At 51.8% G+C, this 13,901-nt stretch overlaps 1 pseudogene; it reads right to left on the reverse strand.

Moving 5' to 3' along the window:
- Positions 1-13,702: 13,702 nt before the first annotated feature.
- Positions 13,703-13,901, reverse strand: part of LOC149852441 (uncharacterized) — a 1,523-nt pseudogene continuing 1,324 nt past the window's right edge.

Here is a 13,901-nt window from a genome sequence, read left to right on the forward strand (position 1 = left end):
TCAGGCATATAATGAGACCCGAAGTGAACGATTCATACCCTACTTCTATAATTGGCAATGGGCACACCCGAATGGCACGGCGGCATGGTTCAATAGATATTGGAGTGCCTCAAATGACACAAATGAAATAACCGAGTGCGAGTATAGGGATAAAGATGGCGTATAGAGATGTCAGTTTAAACTGAGTAACTATCACACCGGCCCTTTAGGGCGTAGGGGCAACAAATACTATCCCCTTCTTTTCTGGAGCCGTGACCCCCTGGCCTTGGGAAGGGAAAACAGGGCCTTAAAAGGACATTATTGAATTTGCGAAAGGCGAGCCTATACGGTACTGCCACAAGAGTGGACAGGAACCTGCTATATTGGGGTAATTGTACCAGCTTTCTTTTTGCTACCATCTGAGGTTGGAAATAAGTTGGGAGTCTCTTTGTATGATGATTGGAAAAGGGCCAAGAGAAGTATTGATGTAAGTTTGACACGGGGTGGCTCTCAAAAGTGGAGGGAGGATGAGTGGCCCCCTCAAAGAATTATTGAGTATTATGAACCAGCTACATGGGCTAATGATGGGAGTTGGAGATACCGGACACCAATATATATGCTAAATAGAATCCTCAGGTTGCAGGCAGTCTTGGAAATAATTACTAACCAAACTGCCACTGCTCTTGAGTTACTGGCCCGACAGAGCTCCCAGATGAGAGAAGCCATATACCAAAATCGAATGGCCTTAGACTATTTACTTGCAGAGGATGGCGGAGTCTGTGGAAAGTTCAACCTTTCTAATTGTTGTCTCCAAATAGATGATAATGGAAAAGCAGTCTTAGAGATTGCCAAAGGGATCAGGAAAATAGCCCATGTACCAATACAAACGTGGGAAAACACATGGGGTAAAGACTGGTGGTCTAATTTATTTGGAGGACCCTGGTGGAGAAAAGTAGGGTTTGTACTTTTGTGTGCTCTGACTGGTTTGATTTTTATCCCTTGCCTTATTCCCTGTTTCACTAGATTGATAACCACCACAGTTGAAGGGATGCAAGTTGCAGCAGTCCCCCTTAAAGCGCAGACTGCAGCAAAAGTCATGGTCCTCAGAAAAATTCCTCGTAATTATCTTGATCTGCCTAAATGAAAGTGGGAAGCAGAAAGCATCTTGAGGGGGGAATATTATTAGAAATGCACAGTAAATGGAGTATTGTTAGAATATGATTAGAAATGGAGTGTTGTTAGAACTCCACAGTTTGCATCTCGTACCTGATAAGCAAAAAACACTGCCAAGGACCCTTTTTTTTCCCCCTTGGCCAGTTTGCTAGCTTTTCTTATGATAAATCACTCCCTCCTACTGGTCTTTCTCATGCAGATTACAGAAGCTGGAATTCAACTGACTGTGTCCTTGAAAGGGGGGGAGATTTCAACTCTTAGTGACCTAGAGAGCTTTCTGAGCGTGCGCAATTAGCTGATGCATATTTGCCTATCCGCCCCACATACTTAAGTAGTTAATTATAATATACATGTGACGGATGAAGTGACGTGATCACATATATGTTTGTATGAACCGGAAATGAGTTGTAAAAGTTCCTGTTTCTGCACACGTGCCCAGGAAGAAAGAGATAAAAGCCAGCTAAAAATTTCCTCAGGGGGCGGAGTAATCTGAGTCCTTTGGCTCTGCTCCGACCCTATTTGCAAATATACCTTTTGTGCTGCTAATAGTGTGTGCCTGAGATTTGTTTGCGAGCCTCCAAAGAAACGAACCACTTTTTGCATCACTGTGAACACCCACACACACACACACAAAGTCTCTCTTACACTCTCTCTCTCACACACACACGCATATACACATGCACATGCACACGCACACAGTCTCTCCCTCCCTCATTGCCCTCTTTCTCTCCTTCCCCCTCCCTCATTGCAGGCACATGCACCATGTCTTTCCAGTGCTGGATGAGAAAGGGGTGGGAACAACTTTCTTTCCTTCAACTCAGTTCCAAGGAGAACAAACAGAGCTCCACATTGATCCCAGCCCCTCTAATACCTCTTCTGGGAAACCCACATGCAAACCCTGCACCACACAAACCCCTGGCTGCCCCCAGGCCTGGAGCCAGGTGGCTCCCTGGGTTTCTCACTGCATGGAGGGAGAACAAACTCCCCCAGGGGCCAAAGAGGGACATGGAGAAAACCGCAACGCAAGGGTGGGTGTCTTGCTCCCAGGGGAGGTTTCAATCCAGGGCTCCAGCTCTGAGGGCCTAACCTGGATCCCAGACCAGGCATTGCAGACACCTCTGCCCTCAGCTTCCTCTCCCTGCAGGACAGGAGCCTGCCAGGAACAGCTCACAGCCTCCCTGCAGCCTGCTGGATCAGCTGGGGCTGATGGAGCTGAGTGCAGCTGGTGACAATAGGTGGGAAGAGGGAAGGCTTGGATCCCACAAGTCGCCACAGCACCAAGGGACCCCATGTCCTCACACTTACTGGGATCTCTGCATGTATCGGGACAGGGAGCTGGATCTCTGAGGTGAAAGATCCCACATGGATAGTACCTGCATAAAAATACTAAAGTAATCTGTCATCTGAAACCTGGTCCTCTTCCAGCCTGAGGAAGGCATCAGACTCCTCTGGCAAGTACAGCAGGGAAAAACCCTCAGGGAAAATGCAAAGCAACGATTAAGTGAATGTGCAGAATGATATGCTAAGGCAAACCAAAGCAGCTTCTTTGCAGTGAAGCCCTTATGTGAGCAAATTTCATAAGGATTTACAGCACTGGCATAATAAAGTATCCTGTCTTTTTATTACAAGTTACAGACTACATACCTATTCAGTGGAGGCTTTGTCTAATGCACAGAAAAGGGGAAATGCATTCTTTACCTATGAGGGCAAAACTGTCTGTGTGGCAGGGACCATAGAGTGAATGGTCTCTACTGAAGATCACTAATGCAGGTACTTTTATTTTAAGTTCATGTTTTTGTGTAGTCTGTCAGTTTTGATAGAGATCCAGCCTTCAAATTCATCAAATGAGTCCTGATGTTTCCTTTTGGAGAAGACTTAAGATTTTTGGCACGCCTTACGGCTGCCTTCCTTGAAGCTCTCACTCTTTCTTGAGTGATGAGTGGTATCAAAAGCATCAGGGCAGTTGGTATTTTTGTCTCTGGGAGGTGGTATCTTTTAGCAGGGTTTTTCAAGCACCTGAGACTGAACCTCTTCTTTGGTTGCTTCTCTTCCTTACATCATTTTGTGGCCATACAGATGGACATGATGGAATGTGTCAAACAAGGATCTATCCAGAAGCCTTTGGGGCTGGTCTTCTCCTCGTCTTCTTCTTATGCCCTTCCTGGGATAGTTGATGACAGGGATTCAGCAGAACCTGCAGATTATTAGAATCTGACCAGACTGCGACGTGAGCACTTCTGCTACGGCCGTTATGGCAGCCGGAAGCTTGCACTCCTCCGGTCGTAGCCATGCTGAGGTGGACTTTGCAATGTACTATGATATAGTCAATTAGATGCCAGGGTTGCACTATTATATGGTCCAGGAATGCACTATGATATAGTGAATTAGGAGCCAGGGTTTCAGGCACAGGTGCTTGCACAATGGCTTCCACTTGTTCCTTTGTGATTTATTCATATGTAATATAGCAACCGAATAAAAGAACAAGTTCCAAGTAACCTATAAACAATGGTACTAGGGGATAAGACTACAGTGACAGTTTTAGGCTTGAAATCTTTGGCAAGGCATCATCAGTAGCCTGGTCCAGGTCTTCAGTGCAATCACTGAAAAAGATAATTGAGACATTCCTCCATGGTGTGTGCTACAGTTTGGATTTTGCCACACTCTTACTTGGGTTCTTTAATAAAATTCCATTTACAAAGTAGGCAGTAGTCTACTATGAGCCTTGTTCAATGTAGTCCAGCTATGCAGGATTAGATTCAGGGTCCATGATAAGAAAATTATTAATGGTCTCAATAGTCTTCCATTGCTGGATCCATTTTCCTTGCTATCAAGGCTTTGCATTATTCAGTTCTTTCCTCACACTCCAAAATGGCCTTCTCAGTTTAAGCCCTGGCCTTCGGTGGTCATTCATTTCCTCCATGAAATTGTAGTGAATTGAATATAAGCAGTTCTTTGGAGACTTGACGGGGAGGGGTGTGAGACAGAAGAGATAGCCAAGGAACATGACTATATCTGCAGGTACCTATCATAAGTTTCATTGTTTCAGTCAATTGCTTTGTGATGAGCAGATCATATTCTGAACACTTGTTCAGGAACAGAAATCCACCCAGTTCTCTGAGTACAAGTGCTGTACTTCAATCCACTTGGTCACTGCTAGTGCTGTGCACCAGGGTGCGGACAGTCCAGGTTGGAAACCTCAATGCTTGACTTGGACAGATCCCGGACAGGTGACATGACACAAGCTGTTTAAGGTGCCTTTTCTAGTGTACTCTGCACATAGGATGAGCATAGTTGATTTGAAATAGGCCTGCTCAGTCATAAGTGCAGCTGCCTAATCACATGCCTGTCTCAGTTTCAAGTACGAAATAACCATCATACAGTCATTGTCTCTGTATGCGCACCAGATTTGTGACCAGAGGCAGGTTCATGACTAGAGGCTTCTAGTAATTGCTAGTGTCTGTCCCCATTGCCACTCGCCCATCACAGTGGGACTTGCTATTGTAGGAAAGAGGAGACTGATGGGAAAGAGGAGAGACGAGGCATGGGGCCGAGTCCTGGGCCCTTGCACAGCCTGAGCCCCTGCTGGCAACTTGCCACATCTCCCAAAAGTCCCTGTGAGGGGCCCGTGGGGTGTCCCCAGCGCTGCCCCATGGCTGAATGAGAAAGGTCACTCACATCTCCAAAGGCATACACTTTGCATGCTCAGATTAAAAAATCTTAACAACTAACTCACTAAATAACTAGCTAACTAATGATATAACAATCTAACGAAGTAATGCACTAACAGAGTAATGAACTAATGAATTAAGAAACTAATGAAGTAGTGAACTAACAAACTAACTAATGAACTAACCAACTAATGAACAACCTAACCAACTAAGCAACTAACTCTAGACAACTGAAATGACTGGAAACACTTGCAACTGTGATGAGCAACTGGCTCTCGTGAAGCCACAAGAGCACTGGGAGGAGCCAGGGCCTGACACTGAGGTTTGGGATTGTGATGTCACACTGCAGGGAGCAGCACCATTGCCATGGCAACCAGGGGTTTCCCTCCCACAGGGGCAAGGTGCTGAGTGCTGGGGCTGTGGGCAGGGGCAAGCGCTTTGGAGGGGTCCCATGGAGCCGGGTGGAGTGGTCGTGTTGGGAAGGGCCAGATGTGAAGCCGGCAGTGTGTGGCGGTGGTGCGGCACTGGTACTTGGGAAGCGGCATGCCACTGGCTTTGCATCAGGCTGCTCGCCACTCCCCCCGCGGTGTGCTGAAGAGTGGCTCATGGCTTGGCCACCTGTGCTAAGGGGACCCGGCACAGGCTGCTTTGTCCTGGGCCCCGAACACCTCTATGATTGTCTCTGGCTGTGGGCACCTTTGGTCTGGTCTGGTCTGGCCTGGGGGTGTTCCCAGCTCGGGACGACCTTAGATCCTGAACACTTTGGGGATGTTCTTCTTTATTCTCCTTGTGGGCAGCTCCACAATCATGTTCCCCGTGCACCAGTATATTGCACACAAGGTAGACCAGCTCCACTGGTATTTAGGGTCCCGGCCCAGCCTCTAGTGCTGAATTCCTGTGCACAAACACTGTGCTCCCAGGACAGGGCTGCTGTAGGCAAGATCCTTTGTGTCTTTCCTGGGACACCCTGGCTTTGTTCTCAGGCTCTGGAGAAGCACTTCAGCTTCAGGCAGGTGGGTCCTGCTGGCCATAGGCAGGACATGTCTGGGCTTCTGCTTGTCTCCATGGCCCTACCACCTTTCCAGGAGCTGCTGCTTGCCTACCTGGCTGGAAGTTAACAACAGGGACAACCCTGGTCCATGGGGATCCTGGTTAAACAGGAGCCCCTGGTGCCAGATCTGCACTGGTGCCCTTGCTTATCTGTGACCTGTGGGCACATCAGGGCAGTGACTGGGGCTGGGAACACAGAGCGGTTCCCTGGGGCCAGAACTTAGCTTGGTCTGAGCCCCTTTCTGTGCGAGAGGAATGACAGGATCTTGGGAACAACAGGCCAGAGCAAGGGCTAGCATGGACCTGCCTCCAATGCGACTTCCCTTGCCTGGTGCTGCTGGTCCTGGTCCTGGCACAGCAGGTGGACAGTGCCTTTTGTTTCCCCTCTCCTAGTGTCGCATGTAGCAGGGACACACATAGATCCACACACACCTGCACACATACACACTCACACCCCTCAGTGACACTCATGTGCACACACACACAGCAGCGACAGGCAGGTGCAGGCACACAGGCACACACAAATGCACACGTGCCCCTCCCCATGTGCAAATCCAGTGTTACAAATGCTTCCTAAACCTCCAACCCTGCTCCAGGTAGAGGGAGAAAGCTCCCATTTCCTTAGACTCCTACAGAAGCCCCCACATGATCCCCAGTGGGGGGTTTCCTCTTTCCCCTGCTCAGATACAACTCAGCACCCCAGCACGGTGCAGTCACTAGGAGAGTACTTTCCTGATGAGACTCTTGCCCCTGCACCCACCCCTGTCCCCAGGAAGGGGATGGGATGAAAACATGCAGGTCAGGGGGACAATCCCTGACAATCCTGTTACTCCAGATGGTGAAGGGGCAGGAGGGATAGGCATGGTGATAGTTTTGGTACAACTGAATGGCCAACAGGACACTTGTGGGCTCGTCACATGAGTCCAGGTCCTAGGGATGGGCCCAACAATGGTCACATCCAAAGGAGTGTGATGATGAATCCTACAGAGCTCACCTAAGCTTTCCCAGCAGACAGAGTGGTCTCCCCCAGGGACAGACAGGCAAACACCCCCTCCTGTCTGTCTTGGCCTCCCCAGGCCAGGCCCTGGCACACTCCTCCTATGCAAAGCCCAGGAAGATCCTGCTCAAGGACCACTGTGAATATCTCCAGCTCTGAATATCTCCAGCTTTATATATCTCCCTTTCTATAGATCTCCGGCTCTGCATATCTCCACCTTCACATACCTACAGCTCTCTATATCTAATGATTTTAATATCTCCAGCTTTATATATCTCCCTTCCTATATATTTCCAGCCCTGCATATCTCCACCTTCATATATCTACAACTCCGTATATCTATCAGTCTGAATATCTCCAGCTCTCAATATCTCCAGCTTCATATATATCCCTTTCTATATATCTCCAGCTCTGCATATCTCCACCTTCATGTATCTACAGCTCTGTATATCTACCAGTCTCAATATCTCCAGCTTTGAATATCTCCAGCTGTATATATCTCATATATCTATATATCTCCAGCTCTGCATATCTCCACCTTCATGTATCAACAGCTCTCTATATCTACCACTGTGAATATCTCCAGCACTAAATATCTCCAGCTTTATATATCTCCCTTTCTATATATCAACATCTGTGCATATCTGCACCTTGATATATCTACAGCTCTGTATATCTACCCCTCTGAATATCTTCAGCTCTGAATATCTCCAGCTTTATATGCCTCCCTATCTATATATCTCCACCTCTGCATATATCCACCTTCATATATTTATAGCTGTCTATCTCTGCCACTCTGAATATCTCCAGCTTTATATATCTCCCTTTCTATATATTTCCAGCTCTGCATATCTCCCTTTCTATATAACTCCAGCTCTGCATATTTCCACGTTCATATATCTACAGCTCTCTATATCTACCCCTCTGAATATCTCCAGCTCTAAATATGTCCATCTCCATTTGTATATATCTCCACCTCTGCATATATCCACCTTCATATATCTACAGCTCTCTTTATCTAGCCCTCTGAATATCTCCATCTCTGAATATCTCCAGCTTTATATATCTACAGCTCTCTACATCTACCACTTTGAATATCTCTCCCTCTGAATATCACCAGCTTTATATATCTCCCTTTCTATAGATTTCCAACTCTGTATATCTCCTCCTTCATATAGCTACAGCTCTCAATATCTACCACTCTGAATATCTCGAGCTCTGAATATCTCCCTTTCTAAATATCTCCAGCTCTGCATATCCCCACCTTCATATATCTACCGCTCTGACTATCTCAAGCTCTGAATATGTCCAGCTTTCTATATCTCCCTTTCTATATTTCTCCAGCTCTCCATATCTCCACCTTCATATATCTACAGCTCTCTATATCTTCCACGCTGAATATCTCCAGCTCTGAATATCTCCCTTTCTATATATCTCCAGCTCTGCATATCTCCCCATCTGCCGCTCCACTTTCATTTCGGCAGTGGTTCCCTTGAAACCACTGCATGCTGAGTGCCTCTGAGCTGGTCACCCAGGAGGCTGAATCCCTTGCTGAAAAGGGATTAGTGGCAGACATCGCTTGACTTGGCTCTCTGGGAGTCAAGTGTTGGAGACTGGACTGGCCACCTGAGGCTGCAGCCCCGAATCCTGCAAAGCAGGCCCCCTTTGGGGGTCCATGCACATCACCCCCAGAAAGACAAGCAGGCAAGATGGCAGATGCGAAGGAGCGAGCTGACTAGGAGGGAAGAAAATGAGGCCAGCATAACGAGGCAAAGGTAAGACAATTGCAACACAAAATGTCTGCTCCTTGGGCTCCACCACTAAGTGGTACACCCTGGGATTTGTGAGCCTTGGGGGCTTGGGATGGTGGGATTTCCTGGGCCCCTGCTCTGGGAGCAAGCTCCAGGTTTCTTGCCTTTATGATTACTCATTGGAGGCGATTTGGCAAAATTCGCCAGAGGGATTGCCCCGGGGAGCAGGGAAGGTTGCAGGTTTCCGCAGCATGCTGTGGGGGAGGAGAAGTTCAAGCTGCGGGACGTCTCCCCCGGCTCTCTTCACTTACAGCAGCTCTCGCTCTCTCTCCTTGCAGGCCTCGCAGCAATGGGAAGGAGAAGCGCATGGGCAAGCAGCAGGGGAGAGGCGAGGTAGGAGAAAAGCCACTCAGAGAAACGGGGTGAGAAGGAAAGGGACTCTGGATAGAGCCACCTCCCTGCCCCTAAGTCTCAAGCATGTGTTGGCCAAATCTGGCCTGGATGAGCCTTTGGGCGAGCTCCCTGTAACTTGGAAATGGGTCTCTGCCCTTGATGCTGACGCACTTCTGAAGCAGGCGGGTGGAAGGTGGACAAACCTGTAATCGAGGCACGTGCCACCGCCACTGCATTTGTAAAGGCCACAGATCTGGTGGGTGGTCTTCTGCATAGCCGCCCTGCTATTGGGGTCCAGGCCAGCAGCCAGACTGGTGCACACTGCCTCGTACTGAGCCACAATGACAGGCGATTTGAATGTCCGTAGCGCTGGACGTCCTGTAATTGGGAGTCCGAGTCCACTCCTATTGCCAGCCGGTCGGAGACGTGCCCCTGTCAGCAGGGTGGGCGCAGCCTCCTGCCACTGGCCGGAGAGAGACGGAGCGGCCTGCCGCGTTGTGCAGCAGCACGGCCTAGCAGACAACAGCCGAGTCTCGCTGGTGACAGCAAACTCTTCAGACCCCGGAGCCTGATGACCCTCCTGTGGCTGGATTGGAGCCTGTGGCCTCCCCTCCGATCCCTGTGTCCGGGCATCTGTGCCTCGTCCTGCATCAGTGCCTGGTACGCCACGTCCGGACCCCGGGGCCACCCCGTACTGAGGGTGCGAGTCCTGTGCATCCTGTAGGAGAGCTAGGCCGTGCAGAGCTGCGGACCCCCCTGTAAGCAGGGCGCGGGTCTCAGTGTGGCTCTGGGGACAGCTCTGTCCTTTGGCTGGCTGTGGGCCCTCCCTGTAAGCAGGTCTCTGGGCCTTCCCCTTTTGCCCCTTGTGGACAGCCTGGCTGGCGAGACGGGCCGTGCCCTGTAAGGAGGGTGCTGGTCTTATGGTGCTTGCCCCCTGGGAGCGGAGGAGGATTGGGCAGCGTAAGGCTCGAGGAGAAGCGGTTTGCGGCATGGAGCTCATTTCTGGCCTGGGAACACTTTTTCCCCTGACTGAGTGTGGTGAGCAAGGGAGAGGAGCGCCTGGGAATGAAAGCATTTGTTATTTTCTTTTTGTTGTTAAAACTGCTGCAGCGTATTTTATTTTCTTCCCAGTGCTGGAACAGAGGCAAGATGCGACCTGGTAGCCTTCTCCTCCCACCTCCGTACCTAGGGGGATAAGCACCGGTCTAGATTTCCAGGCCTTTTGGCCTCGGGGAGCGTTAGGGCCCCCACCTCCAATACTTTTGGGCGTGCGACCTCCCTGTACCTCAGGGGCTAGGTCCTAGGCCGTCCCGTTTTGGGGGTCTTTGGGCTGCTTGGTCCCTCACCTGCAGGGTTACTGCCCTCTTTGTTGGGGGCAGGCGAGGTATTCCCTGCCCGAGTCCCTGGAGCCGATTGCCCTGACGCTAGTCCCACCGTTCTCTGGCATCCCAGCCTGCAGCCTGTCAGCAGGGTCCAGGTCCCCTTGATTTGGGTCGGGGCTCGTTCCTCGTGGTGAGGTTGGCCAGAGACAACAGCCACACATTGCAGGGAAGGTTACAGGCTTCTGGAGGACATAGAGTGTGTTGGGACCCCGAGGCTGAGCGACCTTCCTGTAACTCAGGTCCAGGTCTCTGCTCCTCTCTTCTGCTGCTCCTGGCGCTATGAGATGGCCTCCCCCCGCACCCTGTAAGCAGGGCTGCACCCCCACCCCCTCTGACCGTGGGGGAGGAGGCCTCCTTTAGCCCTTGGGGCTCTGTGGCTGCCACGGCAGGAGGCTGAAGTCATGGCCCTATGTCCCCAGACACGGGGCAGCTTGGGCCCCTGATCGAGACTGCCTGGGGCACTCATCAGCTGCCATTCAAGACTTTGCAGGCCTTTTCCCGGCTTCATGCCCCAGCCGCCAGCTGCGTGCAGGGAACACCGCCCTTTAAGCAGGGCTTTTGGTGTTTTTGGTCACCGTTTGTGGTGCTGTCCTAGCAGCTCTGTCCAGAGCCCTGGCCCGTCACACTGTGCTTTTGGCTGGCCCGGGCATCAGCAGCCAAGCCCGCAGACGTCTGCCCTCCCCGCTTCTCATGGACAGAGGGTGACCGTGGGTCCTGGTAAAAGAGGGAGGGAAATTGGGGCCTGAAGTCCTGTCCTCTGGTGTGATGATTACATCCACTCTGCTTTTTGAGCCCCTGGGAAGAGAAGGAGATGAGGCGGCAGACAAGAAACTGAGGAAGGAAGCAACCCCCGCCCGCCCAGCAGGGTGGAAAGGTAAGTGAGTTTGGACAGGGTGTCTGTCCCCTCTGCAAGTTGCATCCCCGAGCTGTCGAGCTTGTGATTAGCACCTTGCGGAAGGTCGGGGCACCGGGACCTCCTCTCACAGCGGATTCGTGTCTCGGGTCCCGCTGTTGTCATCCACGGGTAACTGCTAGGGCGGTACTTGTCCTCTTCTAGTAAACCGGAGGGATGTGCCAAGCCCCTTGTTTCCAGAGGATGCTAGGCTGGAGAGTACAACAGGCACTGGGAGCTACATTCTCTATTTTAGGGGGCATGGGATTCATTGCCAGTCAACTCCACTTCCATTTTGTGTACTCCTGCAGGTCCCTGACGGGTTGACGGAGAAGAAGGAACGGACGCCGCAGAAGAAAGCTCGGGAACAACGAGCGTGGGTTGGGGTGGGGAGGAGGAAGGGGACGCTTTGAGAAGTACAGATGGCGACGCTGAGTGCATCTCTACGCTTTCCAACACCCATTCGGAGCAACCGGCCGCACGCTTCGAGTTGCACCTCATATTCAGTCTTGGGTCGGCCCCGATTGTGCGGAAGGAGGTTGAGGCATTATTGCTAGTTGTGCATATCGATATGCAGCAGTCAAGGGTTTTGCAGGTTGTGTGCAAGGCGATTGAAGCGTTGTGCTAGTTGTGGGTAGGGATATGCAGCAGGCAAGGGGTCCGCAGGTTGCCTGGCTTTGCTCGTTAAGCAGTGGATCAGAAGTGATGCAGCTGGAGGCAGCGTGTAGGTTTTGCTTGGTGGGGTTGCGGAGCGGTTCTCGGCGTTAGCGTAGAAGTGCAGGTTTGTGTTTGGTTCAGTTTGTGGCTTCACTGTAGCGTGCTTAGGCTGGAGCTGGCGGGGCCAGTCGGAGGCTGTCGGTGGTGTCGCTTGTTTGTGTGTGTAAGGTAAAGCTCCGCGGGTGTTGGAAAGCTCTGTGGCCCGTGAGGATGAAGGACTCGTCCTGCGTCCAAAGGATCCTAAAGGGAGTCGGCGTGCTCAACAGCAAATCAGAAGGAGCAAGCGGGCCTAAGATGTGCACGGTGGAAGAATAAACGGTGTAAAAAACTTCACCTCGTGGCCGCTGCTTTTCTATGTGGAGAAGATTTGGCCATGGGCCTTTGCTGTTGCGAGCTGGCTGAAGGGGGAAGTTTCCATTCGGTCTGCCGAAGCGATCCGTGTTCTTCCACTTGTTAATACACTCTTTTTTTTTCAAGAAATAAAGTAGAAGGTCCATTGAAGATGTGCTGCTTTGTATAATTTGGTGAGATTCAGCTGTTCCTTGTCTAAAAGGCAAAAATGGTCCCAAGAAAAATAAACTGCTTGTTTCAGACCTTCTTCTCTGAGTGCCCGTAGTACGAGTCTGGCTCTTTGTAAGGGCAGGGCGGGAGGTTTTTCTCTAAGGGCTGGGGCCCGGTGGTGGGAAGCCGCGTTGTCACCGTTGCAAGAAGGACTGTGGGGCTGCCCAGCTGCCTCCAGGTTTTCATGAGTCCCTGCAGCCCAGCTGTGGTCCTGCCCCCCTTGCCTGTCACATGCAGTGTCTGCAGGCTTTTAGCCCGCTCTAGCCCTGTCGTCCCCGAGGGGCCGCGCAGTCTTTCCTTGGGGTGGCCCTGGTTCACGTGCCGCTCTGCGGCCTGCGCCTGTTGCTTGTGCACGTGCTGATGTGTGGACAAGGACAGGAACTTTGGGAATAGCCCTGTGCTGCTGGGAGGGGAAAGTCCGATAGGAGGGGACGGGGTCCCGTTTCCTGCAGTGAGAAGGGTATAACACCCCGGCTGGGCTTGGGCCTGTGCCCTGTGCAGACTGGCAGGGCAAAGGCAAGCCTTGGTACAGGTGGGTGACCCCCTGGTTTCCCCTTGCAGGCTGCTCCCCATACCCGTACCTGGACAACTCGAGACAGTGATGTTCCAAGTGTGCTCGGGCTACCGGATGAGCAGGCCACCTGGATGCAGAGAACAAATGTGAGCAGGGCAGGATGTGTTCCTTGGCTCTGCCTACCTTGGCTAAGGGGTCCTGGCTGGGGAGCGGCACAGTCCAGTCAGCAGCAGCTGGGGGGGGAAGGGTGCGGGGCTGCCTCCCTGCCCCAGCACAGAGGGGTGGGCCTGGGACCTGTGCCACAGCAGCTGTTAACCTAGGGGTGTGCTTGGGCCTGACTCCCCGCTGCGCACGCCCTAGTTCCAGGCTCATGGAGCAGTGCTGGGCTGACGACCCCCGTGAGCGGCCACCTTTCTCTGCTGTCGTCCAGGAGCTGGAGGACATCGTGGAGGAGGATGCGGTGAGAGCACTTGCCCTTTAGGGCCTTGTCATCTCCCTTCCAAGCTCTGCCAACCCCCCCCCCCTCCCACCACCCTCTCCTCCCCAGAGCTTTGGGGCTGCCCTGGAGTCTGGGGTAGTCGCTAACCCATTGGGACTGGGGTTGGCGCCAGGCAAACAGCTCCTGCTAAAGCAAGGCCTGGCTCCGAAGGACAGCAGCAGGACGGACGCTGGGGTGCTTTGCCCAGCAAGCCGCAGGCTCCTGTGGGGATTAATAGGTTCCTGGGGACTCCTGCAGCTGCTTCTGCACTGCCACGGGTCCGAGCAAAGTGAAGTGTTAGTGCTTTGAACAGCTCCTGGGCTGTCACTTGCCCAGCTGATGTCTC

The sequence above is a fragment of the Crocodylus siamensis genome, chromosome 15 (genome assembly GCF_052110815.1).
Source record: "Crocodylus siamensis isolate JL-2025a chromosome 15, ASM5211081v1, whole genome shotgun sequence".
In the NCBI taxonomy this organism is placed as follows: domain Eukaryota; kingdom Metazoa; phylum Chordata; order Crocodylia; family Crocodylidae; genus Crocodylus; species Crocodylus siamensis.